This window comes from Melospiza melodia, unplaced genomic scaffold, assembly GCF_035770615.1.
Source record: "Melospiza melodia melodia isolate bMelMel2 unplaced genomic scaffold, bMelMel2.pri scaffold_54, whole genome shotgun sequence".
In the NCBI taxonomy this organism is placed as follows: domain Eukaryota; kingdom Metazoa; phylum Chordata; class Aves; order Passeriformes; family Passerellidae; genus Melospiza; species Melospiza melodia.
The window spans coordinates 3,528,248-3,553,904 of NW_026948798.1; the positions used below are offsets into that span (position 1 = coordinate 3,528,248).

Below are 25,657 nucleotides of genomic sequence, written 5' to 3' on the forward strand. Positions count from 1 at the left end.
GTTAGAACCCCTCCCTGGCAGGAAATGGCCCAACCTGTGAACTCTGAAACCTTTTAATAAAATGGGCAACTTTTCTACTTATCACAGTATGATGTCACAGAGAGGGTTTTGTGACATCACTGAGAGAGTTGTGACATCATACAGCTTCTGTGACATCATAGAGTAGGGTGTGAGGCCATAGAGGAGATCCTGCCATCATAGAGGGTGGCTGTGTGACATGAGAGAATGGGTTGTGGCATCACTGGGTGTCTGTGTAACATCATAGAGCAGGTGGTGACATCACAGAACAGATTCTGACATCACATTGTGGCTTTCAGACATCACAGAGCCTTTTGTGACATCACAGTGCAACTGCCTGACATTCCAGGCTGACATCCCAGAGACGGCTGTGTAATATCACAAGGGTGCTGTGTGACGTGCTAGAGTGGGCTGTGATATCACAGTTGGCTGTGTGACACCGCAAAAAAGCTGTGTGTCATCACTGGGGGCTCTGTGACATCACAGGATCTGTGTGACATCACAGGGGCAGTGTGATATCACAGGGGACTGTGTGAGATCACTGGGGAGGTCACTCTGCCCCAGCCCCCCTCACAGCTCCCCCCAGAGCCGTCCAACCCTGCTCGTGCACAGCGGGGTCCCCTGTCCCCCCAGGTCCCCCCGCCCCCAGCCCCGCAGCCTCCCCCAGAGGATGTTCCACGAGATCGACCCCAGAGCCTGACACAGGGACGGGGGGCCAGGGCCCTGGGGGTGGCACAGGGGGACAGGGACCCCCCGGCAGCGTCCCCATGTCCCCCAGGGCCAGAGCCTGGGCCAGGGCTCCTTCACCCTGCTACCAAAGAGGGCTTGAGAGTGTTGAAAAAATCTCTGGCAAGGGATCAGAAAAAAACAGATCTAATATAAATGGACAGCAGCAGAAAGTTCTTTGGCAAGACTCACTCTGTTCCTGACTGGACACTTCAGGCACACCAAGGAAACAAAGCAACCACAAAACCAAACAAAATCCAGTCAATCAAACCAGAAATTAAGCGAGAACTGTCCGTGTGTGTGTGTGTGTGTGTGTGTGTGTGTGTGTGTGTGTGTGTGTGTGTGTGTGTGTGACACAAGGACAGTGAGGGTAAGGATAAAAGGAATATGGCCTAAAGCTTAACAGAGCTCAAACTTCACAGGACTTAACTTATACCTTAACTTTTACTGATACCCTTAACTTCACAATTTAGCAAAAGAACAGCACTTTGCACTATTTAACCTAACTTAAAACCTATGACTTAGCAATTTACTAGAGGAATAACACTTTACAGTCCTTATCACATAACTTAAATAAACTTAACAACTTCGAAAAGAACAACTCTCAGAAGCATTTCACAGCTTATACCCCATGACTTAATCTTACTTACTGATATCTGGATAGCTGACTGACTCAGCTATCCAAGGCAATCCAACCCCTCAGAAAGCAGCATTTCTGACACATTTCCCCAGCACAGGCACTCCTGTGTACACATAGACACAAAGAGTCAGTGCAAGGCACCTGTGAGAAATTCCCCTGAGGGCAGGCAATGCTCCCTGTGGATCCTTTGGCATCTCCCCAGCGGGTGAGGGGTTGAGCCTGGAGGAGTGGGGGGATAGGCCCAGGCTGTGTCGTTGTACGGGATCCCCGAGTGCAGCAAACGGGAGAGTTCCCGGCTGGGAGAGGCCCCACTCAGAGGGAGTCGCTGGCCCAGGAGAGGTCCAAGGGCTCCTTTTGGAGCGCTGTGTGCAGGGCCCCAAGAGAGGGGCTTCAGTCCCAGCAATGGCTCATCCTGGCCACACTTGGCACCAACAGCTTTCTTTGGCAGTGTGAGAACAGGGATGTTGTGCCACTGAGGGAGCAAAAACAGTTCCCAGGGCTGCTCCTAAAGGAACCAGGAGCTGGTTGGGCAGCAGCAGTGCCTGGAGCAGACAGTGTTTGTGATGAGCTGCAGAGGAGCTGAGCCCGGGGCCTGTCGGCCAAGGCCGAGCCCCAAGGAGCATTTCTCAGCTGGCAGGGCGGCCTGAGAAGGGGAGGGGGGAATGCAGCAGCACAGGGCCCATTGTGACACTGTGGGGCCCTGTGACACCAAGGGACCATTGTCACACTGTAGGGCCCTGTGAGACTGAGGGAACAGTGTGACACTGTGGGGCCTCATGGAATCATGGAGAGCCCTGTGACATTTCTGGGCCTCATGGAACCAAGGGGAATGTACTGACACTCTGTGGCTCCATGGAGTGTAGGGATCATTGTGACACTGAGAGGCCTCGTGGAACTATGGAGAACATTGTGACACTTTGGTGTGATGTGGAACCAAGGGGCCATTGTGGCACTATAAGACCTCATGGGCCGAAGGTCCATTGTGACATTGCAAGGTCTCATGGAACGATGAAGACACCAATAAGACACTTTCACAGCCTCATGGAACGAAGTGGCCATTGTGACACGGAGGGGACTCATGGGATCATGGAGACCATTGTGACACTATGAGGCCCCAGGGAATAAGCAAAGTATCATAACACTATGAGGCCTCATGGAACCAGTGAGACCATTGTGACCATGGGGTTCCTTATAGAACCAGGAGGACCATTGAGATACTCTGGGGCATCATGAAACCAAGAGGCCTTTGTGGCACTGCAGGGCTGCATGGAACCAAAGCTCCAGGGTGACACAGAGGGGCCTCCTGTCATCAATGGTCCATTGTGACACTGTGGAGCCAAAGGAGACCATTGTGACACTGCAAATCCCCAGGGTCCAAAAGTACATTTTGACATTGCAGGGCTCAGGGAACAGAGGAGTCCCATGACATTGTGAGGCGTGGGGAACCATGGAGACCATAGTGACACTGCAAGGGCTTATGGAATGATTTAAGACCCCTGTGACACTTTGGGGCCTTCTGGAACATAGGAGCTATTGAGACACTCTGGGACCCCATTGAACCAAGGGTCCATTGTGATACTGTGGGTCCCCATAAAACCAAGGGAACACAGAATAGATCTGGCTGGTTTGGCCTCCCATGGACTGCCTGACTGGGCCAGCTTACCTGGGCATGTTGAGGGTCTCTTCTCATCTGCTCCTGAAACACTGAGGCTCCTTGCTTTCCCTCCTACGGAAAAGAACTGTCCTTCTTATCCAGGTGCCCATGGCCAGAATTGGGAATTCACCTCCATCCTTCCCTATTGTGACAGACTGGAGGAGATCTTTGGCTCAAAACATTTCGTGTGTGGGGGAGAAGGGGCAGGTCCAGCCCTGCCCTGCCCTGGAACCCCAATCACCCCAGAGCCTCTATCCCAGCCCAGCAGTGTCTGCCAGTCTCTGGCACAGGCAATGCTCCACAGCCACCTCTGGAGCCCCCAGTCCAGCTCCTGAGTGACCAAATGAGTCCAAGTGCCAGCTGGGGGAAGGATCCAGGAAGACCAAAGGGGTATTGAAGGCTGACCACAAGGCAAGCACACATTCTGACCCTATCTCCTCTTGGAATTTCCATCTGAACACTGCTGGAATCCAGGAGTTGGTAGCTGCGTGTGTGCGCTTCTCCAAATCTTATTTTTCTTTCTCCATGTCTGAGAGAGACAGAAAAATACTTTTTCTATTTTTGTCCTCTTGCAAATATTAACTTAAAATTGAGTAGGCTTAGAATTTGTGAAGTTGAATGGGCCAAGTTATTACTTTGCGAAGTGGTTTTGTCGATTGAATGTCGTATTAAACATGTTGCCAAAGTTTCTTTGATTTTCTAAAAATGCCAGTCAAGTTCCTGGTTTGTTGTTTTGAGCTTCTGAGAATCTCCTGTTGGTATTTCTCCAGTACATTCAACTCAGAGCACACAACGAATTGTAACTTCTTTTAAATGTCTCCTTGACAGAGTTGTTTGGGGGATGGGAGTCAGGGCTTGTCTGTCCTGCTTGGCACAGCCCAGGCAAGGCTTTCCCAGCCACATTCCACACTCCATTTCCCAGCTGGAGCCACTGGTGCCTCTGAGTTGTGCTGCCCCAGCCCCAGGGACGCTCTCCTTGTCTGCCCATTCCCCCACGGTCTCTGGGCAGGGATGGCCTCAGTGGGGGCTGCTGACATCCTCAGCAACTTGGAGGCTGCTGCTGAATTTTCCTGCTCCAGAGGCTTCTTCAGCCTGCAGATCTTCAGTGCAGGAATTCAGTGTCCCAGGGCTCATTAACATTCAGAACACTTTTACAAGCCAAGCCTCTGGGAATAATTTGATTTTAATTTTCAAATCGTTTGTGGTTAGGTAGATCTCAGTAGTGATTCAAAGTGAACATGATATTTAAAAAGACAGTGAGAAAAGATTATTTTAGGTCCTGTTTATTTTTGTTTCCCTGTTAATAAATTGATATGTGCAATCTCCAGCTGACACAGAATCCAAGTAGCTCCTCAAGCAGTGGGAGTAGATATGAAAATCAAGACCCTTTATGGCTGACAAACAATCAGACTCTGTCCCTACCCCCACCCCCCCTCTTCCTCCATCCAAGCCCTGGGACTCAGAGCAGCCTTGTGCAAATCTGAGCTCCCTCCAGCCCAGGCTGCACCTGCAGCTTTCAGCTCCTTGGGTCCAACTCCCACCTGCCTCTCTTGGAGAAGGAGCCGCCCGAGACACAGAGGGATGTTCATTTCTTGTCAGCCAACAAAGCCAAGGGAAGACACAGCTCCATCAAATGCAAAAGTCATTCCTCTGCTGGATATTGAATCCACTTTGCACAGCAGACAGTCTCAGAGCAATGGAAAACACCTTCTGTGCCCAGCACAGATCCCAAGGTCCCCCCAAACCCTTCCTGCCCCAATTCTGCCCAGATTTGCTCTTTGCACACACGAGTCACAGGCTGAAGTCAGGAGCTCCCTCCATGCCCAGAGGGAGGAACAGAGAGAAAGGGGATGAAGAGCTCTCCTGTTCACAGCCAAGGTCCAAGTGCAGAGCCACAGCCCCTGCAGTGGGAACCACAACTCATCAGGTTTGTGTCCTTTGGGCTCAGGGACTGGTGACACTCAGAGGCACAGAAAGGTTTCTTGCACACAAACACAAATTGAATATTTGAACAGTTTAATAACCATCACAGCTCTTCCCTCAGCTCCCTGGGATGTCCCAGCAGCATATGACATGTCCCCCATCCCTCAGGGATTTCCGTACAGGAAGAGTTTTAGACAAAGACATAAAAAAGTAGTTCTAGGATAGATATAAATGTAATTAGGATGTTGACTAATGTGATATTAATTGGAATATTAGAAAGATTGGGCAACTTCCTGAAGTTCAAAGCCTGAAGCCAGTCAGTTGGTAGGCACTCAAATGACCAGAAAGCATCTGGAGGAGGAAATCTGGGAGAAATGAAAGGGAAATAGATCCAGCTGGTCAAGTGAAGAGATGTCCTTCGACATGGCCATTTATCCAGGAGACCTGGAAACATCTGAAGGAAGGAGTGTCATGAAATATTAGACTGAATATTGAAGGCAAAGGCAGAGGTGAAGATCAGTATTTCTTCTCCTGCCATCACTAAAAGGACCCAGTAGATCCAGGAAATTCCTGTTCCTGGCGGGAAAAATTTGCCATTTCTTAAATATATTTAAATGACCTAGATAATAAAAATACGCTTGTATATTATGAAACCAATGGTGTTAAAACCTGTGCCCCTTTCCAGGCAGACATCAGTTGTGAGCCCATGAACAGGCAGTGCCACTTGTGCCCTGAGGTGTGCCCCATGGCCTCCCTGCTGGGCAGCCTCTGCCAGCTCCTGCAGAGCCTGTGGCATCTGTGGGGCTGCACAGACAGCCCTGCCCCGGGATCTGCCGACCTCTGGGCCAGCAGAGAGGCAGCCAGGGCTGGCCATGGCCGGGAACAGGCCCTGAGCCCTGCAGGAGGATGGAGCTGGCCACAGCCAAACTCAGCCCAGGCCAAAGCCGAGCTCAGCAGCCAGGGCTGCCAAGGCCTGGGCACAGAGGCTGGCACTGACAAATGTCCTGGGCCCCCTCCCTGCTCTGTCCATGTTGCCAAGGGCACAGAGCAGCCTCCTCTCTGGGCCACTTGCCTGTTTGCAATGCCTTGCACAGGTGCTGGCCCTGCCCCACAAGGCCTGGCCTGAGTCCTGCCCCTGGACGCTCAGCCAAGCTGAGATGGACACTGATGGTTTCTGGGCCAGGCTCTCTGAGCCCAGCCCAGCTCCCTGCAAGCTCTGCCAGCTGCCCTGAGCTCTGGGCAGCACCAAGGGCCTCTCTACAGCCCAGCCCAGCCAGCTCTGGCCCCACAGCTCTGCTCAGGCCAGGCTGCTCTGGCCACTGCCCCACGGCCTCAGCCCCTGGCAAGAGCACAGCAGCAGCTGCAGCTGCCACAGGACTCAGCCCCAGCCATGGGGGAAGGTGCTTGGCCAAGGCCAAAGGAGGCTCCCTGGCTGCCCTGCTCCCCTCTGCCTGAGGTGCTGAGAGCTCTGCAGCCCCTGCTGCCATCACATCTGCCCAGGGCAGCACAAGAGCCCCAGCCCTGGGGCCCACAAGAGCTGCTCCTGCTCCAGGCCCAGGGCCCATCTCAGAGCTGGGGCAGCCACAAAGCTGTGCCCATTTCTGTTCATTGTTTCTCTGTTGGAGATGGATCCTCAGCCACTTGGAGACCGATGATGAATTTTACTGCTCCAGGGGCCTCTTCTTTCTTCAGCTTTTTGGTTCAGGAATTCAGTTAGAAAAGCTCATAAATATTTGTTCAGAATACCAAAACAAGACACGTCTCTGGGAGTCATTGAAGTTTTTAATTCTTCTGTGGTTAATTAGTCACATTGCAGAAGTGTATTCAAAATGAGTATACTATATTGAAAACAATGAAGAGAGAACTGTTTTGTCCTGTTCAGTTGTCTTTTCCAGTTTAGGTTGATATCAGCAATGTCCAATTTATATTGGCCCTCAACAGCTTCTAATGCATTTTGAACAGATATGAAAATCAAAACTCCTCATCGCTGACAATCAATCACACTTTGTCCCTATCCCCTCCCCAACATTTCCCTCATCCAACCCTTCTGCCCATTGTCTCCCACCAGGCCCCCTGGTGAAGAGCCTGGCTCTGTTCTCCATCCCCTCCTCGCTGGCACTGCCAGGCTGGGATGAGGAGCCCCTCAGCCTTCCCTGCTCTGGGCTGGACAAGCCCAGCTCCCTCAGCCTTTTCTCACAGCCCAAGGGCTCCAGCCCCACCTTGGAGGCCCTTCCCAGACCCTGCTCCAGCTGCCAGACATCTTTCCTGCCCTGGGGAACCCAACCCAGGCCACAGTGACCTGGATAATCCCCGTCCTTGATGTCCTGGTCACACAGCCCTGGCCCCTTGTCCCCTGTCAGGCTCTGGGCTAGATCCTGTGGAACATCCTTTGGTGGAGGCTGTGGCTCCAGGTGGGCCGGGGGGATCCCGGGGCACAGGGACCCTGATGGGCATGAACAGCATTGGACTTGTTGGGAGAAACTGTGAGGGGGAGCTGGGGCAGAGTGACCAACCCAGTGACCTGACACAGCCCTGTTGGGATGTCACACAGCCCCTTCGGGATGTCACAGCCTGCTCTGTGATGTCACAGCCCATTTTCTGATGTCACGCAGTTGGTCTCTGATGTCGCAGCCAACTCTGTGATGTCACAGCCGGCTCTGTGATGTCAGACCTCTTCCATGTGATGTCACATATTAAGTTCTATGATGTCATAGTTCTCAATGACCTCACATAACCCACTCTGTGACCTCATGTTATGAGATGATCAATTGTGTACACCAGGTGAGCTGACACTTGGAGCTTTTTCTCCAAAACCCCAGGCCTATGGAAACCACACAATGCCCATTGTGTGAGAAGGGGAACTGGAAGTTCACCAGCCTCAGTGTCCTGCCAGCTCAGCCAGGTGTCGCAGACATCTTTTCATTAAAATCTTTTCATTAGGATTTTTCCAGCTGAAGCTGAGATGTTTCAGCAACAAATGTAAACAATGGTTATCTGCTGCTGTGGAATGCAACAGGTGGATCCGTGATTGATCTCCTGTGGGTGTTTGGATTTACTGACCAGTCATGGTAGAGCTCAGTCTCGCTCTCTCTCTGAGACACAGATCTTTGTTATTCATTCTTTTTTTTTTTCTATTCTTAACATAGCTAGCCTTCTGAGAACCTTTCTCTTCTATTTCTTTTAGTACAGTTATAATGTAGTATATATATCATAAAATAATAAATCAAGCCTTCTGATCATGGATCAACATTCTCGCCTCTCTCTTCTCCTGCAACCCTTGTGACCAACATCACAGCCAGGCCCACTGGAACATTGGGGTCCATGAGCACCAGGGACCACCAGAGAGACCTCCAGGACAGAAGAATGCATGGGTAAAGGGGAGGAGAAATATGTTAATGATTTTGGGGAAACCATTATCATATTTATGTTTAGTCTGGGAAAATCAATGAATATGTGTGAAAAATACAGAAAATTAACAAAAACTTTCCTGTTCTCAGCATGCACAGCTTTGGGAGGAGCTATCCCCCCTGCATCCAGCTGAATAAAGAATGATGCTTCTTAATGCTACATTGGTGTTGAGGAGTTTTCTGTTTTACCAAATTTATGGTAACACTCCCACTGCCAAGGAAAGCTCTGTCTGCTGCTGTTTACAAACAGAGAAGGGCTGGTGGCAGATGTGAGGCTCGGAGGCGGCCTGGGGCAGAGTGACCAGGAAATAATCAAGTTTTCAATGTTCTGTGAAAGAAGGAGGGGCAGCAACAAAACTTCTACACTGGAATTAGGAAGGGCAGACTTTGGTCTGTTTAGGATGCAGATTTGGGGAGTGCCAAATCAGGTCCTGATTTATTGAAGGGAAACAGCCCTTAAAAACAAAGGGGTACAAAAAGGATGGACACATTTCAAGAAAGTAATCTTAAGGGGGAAAGAGCAGCCTGTTCCAGTGTGGCAAAAGATGAGCTGGTAAGGAAAATTACTAACCATGTGGTAATCCATAAAATCAGAGGGTTTTTTGAAAATTGCAAAAGGCAGGCCACTGAGACAGTGGAATTGTGATTTGAGCTAAGCAGTTGCCGTGAGATAGGTCAGCAGGAAAATTATCTAAAAAGTAGAAAACTAAAGACAAATAGAACAATGGTCTATGTATTAACGCTTGTCTAGAATAACTCCCTAAGCTACAGAGAAGTTTATCTAGCAAGATATTAGGAAGTTTGAAGCTTAATAATGGAGCTCTATGCATTGTGTTTTAAGGCTTACATGCAGGTATTGTATTTGAAATAAGCAAGCATTTTTTTAACCAAAGGTACATGTGCTTAAAGTGATTGTATAGAACTACTGTCAATATGCTTTTGCTTTGTGTGATTGGTCAAAACACTTTTAAAATAAGTTGTAACATTAAGTTCTCTCTCTGCTTCCTGGGCTGTGAACTGATGGCATCTTCCCATTGCCATAACCATGAATGAGACTGATGCTGAAAAATAAAACAGCTTAAGGAAAGTTGCTAGCAGTCCCATCCTATTTGTGAATTGTAAATAGTCCCTGGCCGGCAGTATGGCCTGGCTGCCCATGGAACTTTTGTGGGAACTCAGGGTAAAAAGGACCAGCAACTCAGGAAGTGTTTAAGGATGTCCTTACATTATGCAGAAAGAAAAGTTGAGAGGGGAAAGCTCAATTAGAGCTTAACCTGGCCAACTCTGTAAAAATAATAATATTAAATTGTTTTAATTTAAAAAAAAAAAGTAGGGAGAAGGAGAACCTCTACTCTTTTTTGGATGCAGTGGAGAATATAGAAACCAAAGTAAGGAAAAGGAAATATAGTAACCAAAGATAAGGAAATGGCTAAGTTACTTAACACAGTGTCTGTCTCAACTTTCAATAATAGAACAGGTTGCCCTCAGAACAAGAGTTCTCCTGAGCTGGTAGATGGGCACAGGGACCAGAACAGCTCCCTGGAATCCAGGAGGAAGCAGTTGGTGACCTGCTGAGCCACTCAGATGCTCACAGGTGTAAGGGATCAGATGGGATCAATCCTAGGGGGATGAGGGAGCTGTGGATGATCTCCCCAAGCTGCTCTCCATCATTTACCATCAGTGCTGGCTCAGCAGGGAGGTCCCAGAGCACTGGAGGTGCCAGTGTGAGCCCATCCCCAAGAAGGGCTGGAAGGAGGAGCTGGGGAACTCCAGGCCTGTCAGCCTGACCTGGGTGCCCGGCAAGGTTATGGAACAGATCACCTTGAGTGCCATCCCAGGGCACCCACAGGATGGCCCAGGGATCAGAGCCAGCCAGCGTGGACCTCAATATCTACACTGATGATCTGCATGAGGGGATTGAATCCATCATGAGCAAATTTTCAGATGACACCTAGGTGGGTGTGAGTGTGGATCTGCTGGAAGGTAGGAGGGCTTTGCAAAGGGCCCTGGACAGGCTGCATTCAGGGCCCAAATCCAACAAGGTGAGGTTGAACAAGTCCAAGTGCCGGATCCTGCCCTTTGGCCACAACAACCCCTGCAGCAATACAGGCTGGAGACAGTGTGGCTGGAGAGCAGCCAGGCAGAAAGGGACCTGGGGGCACTGATGGACAGCAGGCTGGACATGAACCAGCAGTGTGCCCAGTTGGACAAGAAGGCCAATGGCTCCTGGCCTGGATCAGGAATGGTGTGGCCAGCAGGAGGGGGCAGGGATTCTTCCCCTGTACTGGGCACTGGTTGGGCAGCACCTCAAGGGCTATGTCCAGTTCTGGGCCCACTGGTGTGGGCAATAGGAAGAAATTTGTCGCAGGAAGAATAAAGAAAGCAAAGGTGAAGCCAAGGAAATGCTGAGGGCAGTTGGTCAGGCAGCCCTGGCTCTGAGCAACAGCATCTGCAGTGGGACAGGAAACTCCCAGCTGATGGGAACAAACATTCTGGCTAACTGCAGAGGCCAGGACAAAGCTGAGTGGTTTCCCTGGTGTCCCCCAGCCCTTGCTGGCCCCAGGGACTGATGGCATTTGTGTTCCCTCAGGTTCATGTCCCCACACCAACAGCATGGGGATGCTCCCCCTGCTGTGTGCAATGCAAACAGGGGCTGCTGAGCCAGTGCTGCCGTGTCCGTGCCTGCAAGGATGGGGCACCTGTGTGAGCTGGGGGAGAGGCCAGGGCTGCAGAGGGGGGATGTTGTTGGCAGCTCCATCAGGACGCTCTGGGACGCTGCCCTGGGCTGTCCAGCGCACTGGGGATGGATCAGCCCCTACTCTGCTGCTCCTTCCCGTCTGCCCCAGGGCCCTTGCAGAGCCCCAGCCATGCTGTTTGCCCCCAGCCTGCCCACAGCCAGCCTGGGGCTGCTCACGGGGATTTTCTGTGCTGAGCATTGGCCTGGGTGTGTTCTTGAGAGAGGCTGGGCAAGGAGCCTGGAGCCCCCAGGCCCTGGGCTGAGGCGTCAGCGCTGCCCCAGCAGTGCCCATGGCCTGTCCATGCTGCAGCCCTGGCACTGCCACCCCCAGGACTGTGCCTGGCCCCGAGAGCACTCAGGCCCTACAGCAACACCAGGGCCACCAGGGCAGCGGGGCAGGGCCACGGCAGCAGCACTGGCAACACCAAGTGCTGCTGCTGCTGGGCACAGCTGCTGGGCCAGCGCTGATCTGCCCCCAGCTCTGAACACAGACATTGCTGCTGCAGCTCCAGAGAAGGCAACAAAAGGGCATCTCTGCAGAAAACTCTGCTGGGAGAGCATTTACATCTCTAAAGCCATCTAGAGCACAGCCCCTCCTTGACACAGTCTGCAGTCATAGAGAAGATGGCGAGAAATTAAATGAGAAATGGCACAAACAATGACATTTCTTGTGACACAATATTAAGTAAAGCCAAGCAAAAGAACCTCCAAGATGAAACCAACAAGAAATACCAAAGATGACTTTTATTACAAGTGATATGCAGAAATTGGTCAGCAGTTTAATGTTCCTGATACCATCCAGTCATCAGTCTCCACACTGCAGCCTTGAGCTCCTGGTTCCTCAGGCTGTAGATGAGGGGGTTCAGGGCCGGAGGCACCACCGAGTACAGAACTGACAGGGCCACATCCAGGGATGGGGAGGACATGGAGGGGGGCTTCAGATGAGCAATTGTGCCAGTGCTGAGGAACAGGGAGACAACAGCCAGGTGAGGGAGGCAGGTGGAAAAGGCTTTGTGCCGTCCCTGCTCAGAGGGGATCCTCAGCACAGCCCTGAAGATCTGCACATAGGAGAAAACAATGAACACAAAACAAACAAACAGCAAGCAGCCACTAACTGTGATGAGCCCCAGTTCCCTGAGGCTGGAATTTGAGCAGGAGAGCTTGAGGATCTGTGGGATTTCACAGAAGAACTGGCCCAGGGCATTGCCATGGCACAGGGGCAGGGAAAATGTATTGGCCGTGTGCAGCAGTGAATAGAGAAAACCACTGGCCCAGGCAGCTGCTGCCATGTGGGCACAAGCTCTGCTGCCCAGGAGGGTCCCGTAGTGCAGGGGTTTGCAGATGGACACGTAGCGGTCGTAGCACATGATGGATGGTCAGGAGAAAATACTCTGATCCAAGGAAGAAGAAAATCAGAAAAACCTGTGCAACACATCCTGAGTAGGAGATGTTCCTGGTGTCCCAGAGGGAATTGTGCATGGCTTTGGGGACAATGGTGCAGATGCAGCCCAGGTCGCTGAGGGCCAGGTTGAGCAGGAAGAAGAACATGGGCGTGTGCAGCTGGTGGCTGCAGGCTACGGCGCTGATGATGAGGCCGTTGCCCAGGAGGGCAGCCAGGGAGATGCCCAGCAAGAGGCAGAAGTGCAGGAGCTGCAGCTGCCGCGTGTCTGCCAATGCCAGCAGGAGGAATTGGCTGATGGAGCTGCTGTTGGACATTTGCTGGGGCTGCACATGGGGACCTGTTCATGGAGAAAGGACTGTGACAAGTCAGGAGAGGCTGCTTTGAGCCAAACCTGGGCCATTCCCTGCAGACTGTCCCACTGGGACTCACCCACCCTTGTTGCTGCTCTGTGATAACCTTCACACAGGTCCCTGAGCTCCAGTTGTTCTGGCTGAGTGTGCCGTGAGCAGCCAGGCCTGAGCGTGAGGGCCCTCAAGGAGCTATCCCTGACCTACTGCCCTGGGTTTGTGGCCATGTGGCAGAGGGACAAGGCTGGATATTCAGGATTTGTCAATGGAATCACTCCTAATGCAGAAAGGCATGGTAGCATCTGCATTCCCACTTTTAAAGGATGGCAGGAATTTATTATCGGAATTGTTTTCCTACACACACATCATTCCTGGCTCTCTGAGGTCAGAAATCCCCAGCATTTTGGCTGCACTCAGAGTTTCCCACTTAGAGATGTGAGAGGGAAAGTATTCCCTGTGGCTAAAGGAAGGTGAGGGGCTGGATGGGCTTGTTCCCAGCTGCTCTGGCTTTGCACCTTTGGCTGCAATCAGAGCACAATCACACTCCTGGGTCTCCCTGGGATAAACCAGACCCTGCCCAGAGCAGAGGGATCCCTGAATGTCTCACCCTCTCTAAAGGTCTCTGGGAAAGGTCTCAGCACCCCCTTGTGCCAAGGACACTCACAGCTCCCTTGGCAAACCCAGCAGCATTTCCTCAGCTCTGGCAGCTCTGCCCTTCCCTGTGGGACATTCAGGGAGCTCCCAGAGGCTCTGGCACAGATTTGCACCCAGGAGGGCAGCTCAGAGCTTGGAAGGGCACAGCAAGGACATCCCCGGCTGTGCCCATGATGGGATCTCAGGGAGGGGGCTCGGCTCATTCCCCTTTCCCATGGACTGCTTTGCCCACAGTCCCACAGGTGCCAGGGAAGCTTGGACACCCCATTCCCATGGACAGCCCTGCCTGGCAAGAATGCCAAGGGCAGTGCCTGACTCAGCTGCTGCAAATGCCAGAGCCTCCCTGAGAATGGCAGATAACAGTGACAATATCAGGACAGGGCAGAACCAAGAGAAGATGTTGTGGTGCTGTGCCTGAGAGGGCAGGACAGAGACAGCCGGGCACTCAGGACAGTGTTCCCGTGCCCAGCTGTGTCCAGCACCTCCCCCACACCAACAGTGCCCTCATCCTGCCCCCAGCACTGCTCTCTTCAGCCCCCTCTCCCTCCCTGAGCATCTCCCTGGGCCTGGACATTCCCTCCTGAGAGGAGCCTTGTCCCTGCCAGCACTCACAGAGCCCATCCCAGCCTGTGTGCCCTGGCCGGGGCTCTACAGAAACCTGCCTGTGTGCAGGGCCCTGGCTGGGGCAGGCTCTGTGTGCAGCTGGGCAAGGGCAGCTCAGGAGAGCCCTGCTGGGCCCTGCAAAGGTGATGCTGCTGCTGTTCAGGGCTGAGGAGTGGCTGAGGGCCTTTGGGAGGCTCCCAGCAGAGAGACAGACCACCCAAAGTTACAATTCTGGAGTCTCTGTAAATGTTCAAACATTCCTTGGATGATCCTGTGTGTCCCTTTCAACTCAGAATGTTCTGTCAATCTGGGATTAAAATTCGTGTTCTGCTTCTCTCATTGTCTATAATCCAAAGAGAAAAAAAAACCCACTTGCAACAGTGTTAGAACAGCAAAGTAAGAACCAGACATTCATTGGAAGCTTCCAGGTGTCCCAGTGGGGATGGGGTACACCCAGCTCCTGATTTACACAATTTATTAAGGTTGATTAATAAAGAAAATTTAACAGGAACATCCCATAGGAGATTCAGTTTCCCTAGTTACACACCCCTCGTACAACCTGTTGGATTAGGTCCAAAGGCTTCTTTGCCAAAAATATTTGCTGTGACTGCTCACATTCTGATCAAATAAAAAAATGTTCCTATCGGTCGTCTTCCTGATAATAAGACTATACTGTATTTCAGGAATATATTTAGACAGTCTAAAATGTCTATTGTTCTAAAATCTAAGAGTAAGGTTAGGAAACCTACTAGAGCTAATTAAGGATTATGGTTAGATAAGTATATAATAGTAGTTTAATAGAGTTAGTTAAGAGTTTACTAGAGTAAGGATTATAGTTTTATAACTATATAATAGTAATTTACAGAACTATGAATACATTCAAAATGTATAAAAAGCAAAAATATTTTTGTCATCACCCCAAATTTCCCATCCTTCTCCAAGAAGGAAATTGAAACACTCTCAGGAAAGCTCCTGATCTTTACAGCAATCCCTGGCTTACCTTCTTTGGGAAGTGTCCTCTGGAGCTGTGCCCAGGCAGGTCTGGAGCTGGGAGCAGCCCTGCCCCACCCAGCCCCTCTCAGCAGCAGCCCCTGCCCTGCTCAGGGTGGCTCCTTCCCCCCACAGCTTCTCCCCAGCGCTGGGAGCAGCTGCCAGGGCTGGCTGAGAGCTGTCCCTGGCAGGCAGCAGAGTCCCTGCCCCAGCACAGCGCCCTGGGCTGCAGGACCCTGCTCTGCACGACAGCCCTGGGCACCCCTGGCTGCAGCCCCGGCTGCTCAGCCCTGCAGCAGAGCCTGGCAACGGGAGCTGCCTTGGGCTGTGCCTGGGCTGGGGCAGCAGGGAAAGCCAGCCCTGCCCTAGGGCCACAGCCCTGCCCTGGAGCAGCTCTGAGAGTCCTCCTGAAAGGTCCTAAAAACTGTGGGATGTGCCAGCTCCAGGAGATCCCTGCAGGAACTGCAGCTTCTCTTCCCACAGCCAGGGAATGACTGTTTCAAACCTGGGCTGATTTCTGCTATGGTGAGCCCTGAGTGAGCTCTGCTCTGTGCTCCCAGCCCAGGCTGAGTTTAACCCCTGTGTGCCTCTGTGCTGTGCCCGGGGTGGCTGCAGGCAGTGCCCCAGCCCTGCTGGGCTGTGCACAGGAGCTGCTCCTGGCCAGAGCTGTCTCTCTGCAGCGCTGCCCTTGCCAGGAGCTGCCTCTGGGCCAGGAGCCTCTCTGCAGGTTTTTCAAAGGACTTTGGGTTTGGCTTTTGCCTTGGAGTCTCTGAGAGGTTTGTGCAATCATGGCCTCCAATTATCTGCGGTAATTAGTCCCTGGAGAGGCTTTGTCAGTAACAACACTCAGTGGGGCTCATTAATACTTCAGGTACTTCAGATTTGTTAAGGTACTTGGTGTTTCCCTTTTGATACAAACTCTGTGAGAGCTTTGTACAGTCATGGCCCCAATTATCTGCACTAACGAGTCCCTTGAGAGCTTTGTACTGACACCCAGTAGTGCTCATTAATACTTTGAGATACTCAAGGTTTTTAAGGTACTTTGGATTTTCCTTTCTACACTGAGTCTCTGAGAGGATTTCATGCCATCCTGGCCACCAATACTCTCCTCCAAGGAGTCCATGAGGAGCCTGTGTTGGGGATGGACCTCAGAGAGACCTTTTCATGCCTCAAGAAACTTTGGGGTTTTTGTCTGTCTTTGACTCCTGGAAAGGTTTGTGCAATCTCCTCTCAGGCTCTGAAGTTCCAGGGCTCAGCTCCAAATGCACCATGGGCCTCATTATGATCAAGCACTCCTGACAAGCTGTGGTTTTGCTTTGACTTCCCTCAACTGTAGTGCAGTTCACTAGGAAGTTCTTTTTCTGTTGTTACAGAGAAATATTTCAAATAGCTTCCAATAAATTCATATTCTTGTTTTAAGGGTGTATGGTTCTCTTTAGAGAAGAAATGATAGCAGCATTCTGTGACTGATAGACCCAGGGGCTTTCCTAAGGAGGTCTGGCCTGCTCTGAGAAGCTGTGTCTTGAGATCTGACCCAGTGTGGAGAGCCTTGCTCCACATTTCCAAACCCCATCCTGTCTCTCCTCACTCACCTGGGGTCAGCTTAGCTTGGAGAACTGGCTGCACTCAGGCAAAGAGGGGTTTTTCTTCTTTTATTTTAGCAATCTGAAACTCCTAAGCTCCCTGTTGAAAACAGACACCCTCCTCAAGTGTGTGCCAAGCCCAAGCTGCCACCAAGACCAGTCCAGACCTGCCCTGGGCCAGCTGTGAGGATGTGTGGAGGCCCAGAGGGTCTCAAGCCCCTAGACATGGAGGACTGGTTCCAGATAAGAGGAGTAGGCTTTCAGGTTAGGGTGAGATGCTTTCTTCTCCCATAGATCTTTGCAGACACATGCTGATTTATGTTACGTTATGTTACCCCATTGGCCCATTGGCCTAATTACCCTAGTTAAACTCCTATTGGTTACGTTTGTTTAGCCCTAGAATGTTCCTCTCCCTCTGTCCCTCCATTGGCCCTAGTTTGCTGTATTCCTCCACCCTTGTTTCCCTATTGGTTGACCTGAGATCTGACCCCTCCTCTGCACCATTTTCCCCCATATCCATTGGACCCTGATCCTCAGCTCCACCCTCACTACCCCATATAAGACCCTGTTCCCTCAGCCTACACCCTGTCTTTGCCCCTGGATCCTGTTCAGCTGTGTACCCTGTTCCTGTACCAATAAACCCAGTTTGCAGGAGATCATATGAAAACCCATCCTGCCTGTTCTGTCAGCTTTCTAAGGTAGCAGTGAGCTTTGGGCTCATGAGTACTGGATGCTACAAGGGCTTCAGTAGTGCCACAATGCTACACCTGGCACCCTAACAGGGACCTGATTCATTGAGGTCCCTGTGAGTGTCTCCAGTGGTGATCCTGCCAGTCAGACATCACTGGAAGCTCTACCCCTTCGGATCAGCTGCAACACTGAAGTTAGACTCAAGTTTTACTGAATCTCACTGAAGAAGAAGTCGACGATCCTTTCAACATCTGTGGGACCAGCTTCTCTGACAGCCCTATAAGCCCCACTTTGGCTGAAGATTGTGTCTGTGAGACTGAGAGTGTGTGACTGAGGGACAGAGAGCTCCCGGGGATTTGGGCTTTTGATTTTCTGTTCCTGTGGGTGGGCATTCCCTCTTCTATTGGGGGAGCTATGGGAAATAATCAGTCCCAAGCTGAAAAGGATGTTTTTGTTAAGTTTTGGAGAGTTTTAAATTTAGAGGGGAGTTCATTTTCAGAGGGGAGTTTGTTCATGGTTATTTGAGGAGCTTCCTGATATCTCTGTTGATTCTATCAGTTACCATTTTGGGTTGCTGTTGGGAAAAAGCTTTATATTTTACAAATACAAGGGGTTTTAAAATTTGGGAAATTTTATCTGTTGTTTCATTCAATTTATGGGATCATGTAACGAGTTCATGTTTCCAACCCATTATCCTGGTTTATTCAAACCTCCCGCCACGTTCCCGAACCCACGTTCCCTGAGAACAGGATGGGAGATGTCTGCTTTCGGCACAGACAAGCCATCTGCCATCTGCCATCTCCCCTCCTTTTCTGTCCTCTTCTCAGGGTGGTAGTGGCCATGCTGCCCTGAGATATTCCCTCGCCCACATTCCTTCATCCCCTGATCCTAATCCCCCTTCCTATAAATCAGAAGATGGCAATGCTCCTGTTAGAGAGATGGCCATTTCAGATTCCCTCCTGCCTTCATCCCCATTTCCTTCCTTTGCTCCATGTACCTCCCCTGTGACAGGCCCCACCTTGATGTTGAGTTCCACCCCTGGAACTGGGCATGGGGCCAACTGGAAGGAAGCCATTTTTGCTACCAAAGGCCTTCAACACAGAGTGTTGCCAGTCGGCCAAAGCCCTGTGCCTCTGCCAGCAGACCTGCTTCCTCTGCAGAGGAAGAGAGCGATAGCTTATCCAAGAGTGAGGATGAGCCCAAGGATTCTTGGCAGAGGATGCAGAGAAAAGCTGCAAAGGAGGGGGACTGGGAGGTGGTATCCAAGATTCAGGTGGCACCTGTGCAGTATAAACACGGGCCAAAACCTCAATAGGAATCTATTCCCCAGAGGGAAATGAAGGATTTACTTAAGGATGCAAAGGATTATGGTAGGGGTTCTCCCAGTTTTAGCCATTTTCTGGAAACGACATTTTCTGCCCACATGATGGTACCATAGAATTTAAAACAGTGTATGAAAATCATATTGTCACCTGCTGAGTTTATTTTGTGGAAAGGACTTTGGATGAATAAGCTTAATGAATTTCCAAAAGGTTATGTTAAGGAAGGGCAACAACACTTCACAATGGACCGCATTACCAGGGAAGGAGACTATACTAGACTTCAATATCAGGCTGAAGTCCCCCCCGAGTCAATACTGGAAGATCTCAAAGGTGCTGCACGGTCCATCCTCCTCCAAACACCTGATGCTTCTGCATCCCACATTGCCTTTGCCAACATTCACCAAGAGCTTGGTCAAGTTTGTAGATCGCCTTATGAAAGCATTGAAAAAACAGGTAGAGAATCAAAAGGTCCAGGATTAACTTATTAGCAAATTAGCTTTCTGTAATGCCAGTATGGACTGCAGAAAGGTTCTGCACGCCCTCCCCCTTGACCCTGAGCTGACCGTTGCTCAGATGGTTGATGCTTGCATTTGCCAAGCGGTCTCAGACCGTGACTCCAGCCTAGCCAAGGCCAGCGGCCAGGGTGCAATGGAAGCGCTGGTTGCAGCAAATGTGCTTCCCCACAATACAGAATGTAATAAAGGCAGTGGAAACTGTTATAACTGTGGGAAAACTGGACATGTAGCAAAAGACTGTAAATACAAGAATAACAACCGTTCTCGTTTTTCACCCAGCCCTCAGTCCCACAGCCATTGCCCAAACTGTTCCTGACAGTGCGAGAGAAACTGAGCAGGCAAAGAGAGGCAGGAGAGAAAGGAGAACACAAACACAATCAGCTGAGAAGGCAGCACTCTGAAAAACAGAACTGGAACTGATGGAAAATTAATTGCACAGAAGTCAATAGTTCTGAAAGTTTTATTTACTATCAAAATACATCCCACACATGCAGCCCCCCACAATCCCTATCCCACACCCTCAAATTTGGATCCCACTTCTCCCAGTCTGTATCCAATCCCATCTCACCCTGGAGGCTGTGGAATTGAGGAATTTTAGCATGGGACTGATTTTTTTTGAGGTGGAAACAAGGCGATTTGTAATGGGATTGAGCCCCTTGAAGGGGGCTTGAGGGGATTGAGATGTTTTCAGTGGGACTGAGTCATTTTGAGGTGACAGATCAATTGATCTTTACTTGTGGAGTGCAAAGATATGGAGAACACTTCCTGAACCCCCCAAGACCCCACAAATCTTCCAGAATATGTCCCAAAACTGTAAAGTCCTGCTCAAGTAACTGTTAACTGATGGAACTTTCGACATATTTGATAAATTTCTTTTAGTCCTTTCTTTTTAGTCCTTTTTTAGGTGTTTTTAAGTGATAACAACAAATCAAGAGGAAATTGGGCAAAACCAAAAGGATAACCAGCCATGTGTCCTCCTAGCAAAGATCACTGAATGTAAGTCACCAGGGCTCTGCCCAACGTGGATCTTCCCATGGAGGATGGAGCTGGAGCAGGGCATGGAGCTTGCTTTGCGGAGAAAAGAAGAAACCTCACAACTTTGTAAAAGTTGTAAAGACCGGTATGCCTTTATTACGACGTGCGCCGGACGCAAGAACCCCCAAAAGGCATGCGTACCTCTGAAGACCTCGGGTCTTCTTTTATCCCCCTTCCAAATGCATATGCATACAGTTTCACAATAAGTTCATACATATTGGTTCTGCGTGACATTTAGCACCAGTTCTTCTTTATCAAAGGAATTTCTAGGTCTGGGACAGATTGACCTTGTGGTCATTTCTGTTTTTCTTTCTTCATCTCCTTGTTGTCTCTGGAATGAGGCTTTTCCTTCAGCTTTGGCCCCACAGACCCCTCACCTCTTCCAGACATTTCACCTAATTCAGAATGGATCCCCACTCTGTCTCATTCCCCCCTTTCCTAGGAAATAAGTAAATTCTTTTACTTAAGGAAAACCTCCACGACAATAAGTGTCTTTTAACGCTTCACCATGTACGTTTGACAAAGAGGTTAGTACAGCTATTCGTTGTAGAATTCTACAGTTCCAAATTAACAATGTAATAGATAATCCTAAACTTATCCCAACTAATATTACTCATTTTGCCCGAGTAAGTTTTAGTCTCAATTCATTGTCTCTTGGCGTCACTCCTCAAGGGGCTTCTGGGCCTTCTTCACCCGAGAGTGATGGATCCAGGCATTCTGCTCCTTGATTTTGATTGCAGTGAAGGCGGTGAGAAGTACTTGCAGTGGTCTCTCTCACTGTGGTTCCGAAGTCTTCTCTGTAAGAGACTTAACATATACATCATCCCCAGGTTATCTAACTCCCTGCTCCGAGTTCCAGCCGCATGTTTCTCAATTACTCTGAGCTGTTTGCTTAATGCCACCATGTAGATGGACATTCTGGACATTACCCTTGTATTCTATATGGTCTTCTAAAAGGCATTCCAAAAGGATTCAGCATTCCTTTAGCTCAAGGTTTAGTTTGAATTTGCAATAGTGCTAGTGGAAGAGCTTGGGCTAGGGTAGATTAACTTCTTGCCCCAGTCTTATGATTTGCTGCTTAATCAGCAAATTGGGGGCGGTATGGGGTGTGAGGTTCCTAATCTATGCCAAGATGGCTACTAATCTGTTGCACTATTTTGGAAATGAAATGTGATTCTTTATCTGAGGATATTGTGGCTGGAACTCCGAAGCATGGTATTATTTCTTGTAAAAATTATCTGGTCACATCTTCAGCTTTGACAGTTCTGGTGGGGAATGTTTCTGGCCACCCTGAAAATGTATCTATCAATACAAGTAAATACTGATACCCCCCTTTCCTTAGGAGTTCTGAAAAGTTAATTTGCCACTGCTATACAGGCCCATGGCCTCTCCCAGTCTGACCGAGTTTTGGCCGGGGGGTATTTTGGGGTTAGTCTGGAAGCAAGGATCACATTGTCGTCTTACCTGAGTGATAGTGGCATATAAATTCCTGACAATGATACAACGATTGTTTCAATCAGATGTGTGTTCTAGAAAGCCTGTGGAAATTACTGCTTCAAAGTCAACACTTCATTTCAATGCGCTCTGTATCACTCGCAGCCTTGGTCATTTCGAGAAAGGAGCCACAGTCTATAAAAGGCTTTTAAGTAGTTAGGCCCTAGTGTGTTTTCTAGTTCCCTTCCTTCACTAGTAACCAAGAAAATGGGAAGGGATTACTAGCTCTCTTTCAATGGTAGCCCACTCCTTGCAGTTGTACGTCTCTTTTGATTAGTATTATTGTATTCTGGCTTACCTTCGAGGAAAATCTGTGCCTCACCCTTTGCTGCTTTCTTTGCCTCTCCATCCGCCAGCTCATTTCTTTCCTCCATTTTTAAACTCACTCTCTAGTGTGCCTTAATATGCCTTTTCAGGTAGCTGAACTGCTTCCAGCAGCTGGATTGTCTCTTCTTTCCCTGTGAGGTCAGCAGTCCCCTCTCCTTCCAGATGGCTCCATGTGCGTGTATGACTCCAAATGCATTCCTTGAGTTTGTGTAGATGGTTATTCTCCTCCCTTTTGCCCTTTCCAGGGCATGGGTCAGGGCAATTATCTCAGCCTTCTGCGCAGAAGTCCCTGTTGGTAAGGGTCCAGACTCGATTACCTCTCTGTAGGTGGTGTCGACGGAAGGGAACCAGGACATCAGTTTGATCATCACAGGCTCAATTTTATTGATCAGTACGGCGGGTTAATACAGTTAATAATGAGCTTCATACATATTGCAAAAGTTGAGCTCAGGATTGGTCAGCCTACATATCAGCACCTACGCCTACTTCTACATTCCTATGGTTCTACTTTTGATACTTTCTGCATATTCTCAGGATATATTCAGGACTAATCTCAACTCCCTATCCTCATGTTGCAGCAAGGTCACTGCTGACCTTTCCTGTCAGCTTGCTGACTGCTGACTTTTCTCCTTCAGTTTAACCAGTGGCATTATATCAGTGTGGCCTTTCTCAGCTAACCAATTATTAATAATGCTCTCCACATTTCCCCCGTTTTCTTCTTGTGCAAGGAGATTAGTTTGCCATGTTTTTGCTATTGTACAGCTGACCATGTTTTGGATACAGTTAAAGATACAAGGCAAAATAAGCAAAAACAGTAAAATTACACCCAGCAATCCTATAGCATAGATCACAAGGTTCCTCAGCCACGGTCCGAGTCCCAAGCCTTTAAGCCATTCGTCAATTCCTAAACCGTCTTCTTCCTTAAGTTTGTGAAGTCCCTGTTGTAACTCTTTTATCTTAGTGTGAATGGACACTGAATGATCAGACAGATTCATGCAACACATTCCCTCGAACTCTTCACATCCATGCCCTTGTGCTAAGAGCAAAAAATCTACAGCAGCTCTATTTTGCAAAACAGCATGGTTAACACTTTGCACATCTGCAGTTAACATGTCTAGAATTTGTGATGTCTTGTTCAGCTCATCCCTTGCCCAGCATCCTAATTGTTTTGCTAAATTCATGGCTTTATTGGCAGATCCTCCTGGTAAGATAGTTGAAACCACCACCTGTTTGAATGTGCCCCAAAACCGTGGATCTCCTATCTTGCTGCAGTCTAAGTCATGTATGCTACGTTTTCTCCTGTTTGAATTTTGACTCAGCTGCATTAGCAAGGACACATTAGGATGAAACAGTGACAATTTTCCCAAAAAACAGGGTCCACCCTGTGGTTTAGCTGGTATACCATTCCATGCCCTGTCTCCACAAATCAAAAATATTCCTGTGGGTAATTTCATTGGTGCTGTGATATTTGTGCTGTTACATTGACTGTAATGCTGTGGAGAGAATTCACTCACATTCAGGGATTAATCTAGGGTGGCCCATGTTTCTTTAGGTTGGTTTAAATTCTTAGCATCCGAAAGTTTGAAGCTAAACCATCCACCAGCTGTAGTGTTAGATATGCTGGCATTTGTACTTCCAAAAAGATCCAATTCTTCAGGAGGAGAATGCAAAGAGGTGTTAAGTGATTGGATTAGTAAGCATTGTCAATAGCCATCACTCTGACCTGCAGTATACCCTTGTTGCACCGGCAATGTGATGTTTGACATGTTAGACATACATAAGGTTTGATTGTTTATCAAACTGCAAAATTCTCCAGGAGACCACACCGGAAGTCCCACCAGGCATGTTCGAAATGGGTTAGTGACTCCTCCAAGACTAAGACAAAGTGATGATTGGTTAGTTTGATTAGCAAGTGTCACCCATAAATTTTCCCTTGGTTGACTAAAGTGTGTTACACCTACTGCTTCACTTGCTACAGCATTGAGCAGTATTACAAAAACAAACCTCATTTTTCTTTCTGCTTACTTTGCTTCTCCTTTTCTTCCTTCTGCTTACGTTGTTTTTTCTTTCTTCGCTGTCTTTTCCCTGGTTTGCTAGATTGTCTATTGTAAGGCTGAGTCAATTCTTGAATATACTGATCTAATTCTAAATCAGCATCCTTGCTCACAAGTATAGCACGAGGTAAGTTTGAAGGCAAATCAGCTTTGCAGCGAGCTGCTATGATGCGTGAGGCTTTAGTAATTTCAAATATTCTAAGGTTTTCCTGTAACTTCCACCTAAGATATGCTATAACCACTTGTTCTGCACTCTCAAAGAGCTGTAATCCTGTCCGTCCTGGCAGGCCAGTACTTTGTTCAAGAGCTCTAACCCAGATATGATTTCGAATCCACTTTCCAAAGCAAGATGTACACCATAAATATCCCAATGACTTCTGTGAATACCAATAAACCTGATTACAATCTGCACAATGCAAAGCTACCCATGCATAGCATTTATCTTTATCCTTTTTGCAAACATAACAAGGAAGCGAATGTAAGTAAGGACCAGTATAAAATTGTGTATCTTCAACCCAAAGCAACCAATTCAATGGTGGTGATCGCAAAGCCTCTTCAGCCTTTTTACTATATGAGGCTAACAGCTCAAGGTCTTTCTTTAACACAAGGTGTATCTTATTTCGTAATCGTAGTTCTTGTTCGTTATCCTCCTCAACAACTATATCCTCCCGAGGGTCCCACAACAGTAAAATTGTTCTAATCATAGAAAATTAATTAGCAATCACTGATACCCCTATTCAAATGAGACCGTTCCCTTTTTTGCCTTCTTTTTCTTATCTGTCTTCAATCTTGCTGCTCCTAATTTCACTGGTCCTGCCACTTTCAAACTTAATTTTTTCAAATTATCAATGCAGCAATCTAATGCTCTATCAGGATCCCCTTGGAAGGGTCCTACAACTGAATGCTGTGTTAAAGGCACTAATTTCCTACACCTTATAGAAACTATGAGTGATTTACTTTGAACCTTAATTCTATTTACAATACATTGTATTTCCCATCGATAATAAGCAAGAACCTTCTGTTCAGGAGACTCATAAAGATTTAAAGCTATATATGCGTTTTGCCCCGTTTGTCTCCACAATTCATCTTGCCAGCTTTTTCCCCACGTATGCTCGTGTTCACAAGTATGACACCACAAATCCCGTAATAATGATTGTTCTATCCAAAAAGTTCTTTTACAACCCCCACAACGTAGAGCTATCCAGGCAGCACAATGTGGATTGTGACAGTCAAGGCAATGTAGTTTCGCTGGATCTGTTAAGTGAAAAGTTGATAATGAGTCAATGAAACCAATCAACTCCTGGGCCGTCCGATAGTGACGTGTCAGTGCTCTGTCCACCGCTTCCGAGTACCCCTTCAATTGAAACAGTAGTGGTCGTAGGACTAGAAGCAGTTTCTTCCCCAGTCGCTCCTTGTCCTCCTCCGTAAGGCGATCCACCAGAGGCTGCATCAAAAACAGGTTTAGTCCACTTAGCAGGCACCCACAAAGGCCCTGTAGGTGAGGAAACACAAAGATACCCCCGACCCCAATATAAT

General features: G+C 48.8%; 1 pseudogene; it reads right to left on the reverse strand.

The window, feature by feature from the left end:
* LOC134413841 (olfactory receptor 14A16-like) overlaps positions 1 to 12,653 on the reverse strand; it is a 66,996-nt pseudogene extending 54,343 nt beyond the window's left edge.
* Positions 12,654 to 25,657: the final 13,004 nt, after the last annotated feature.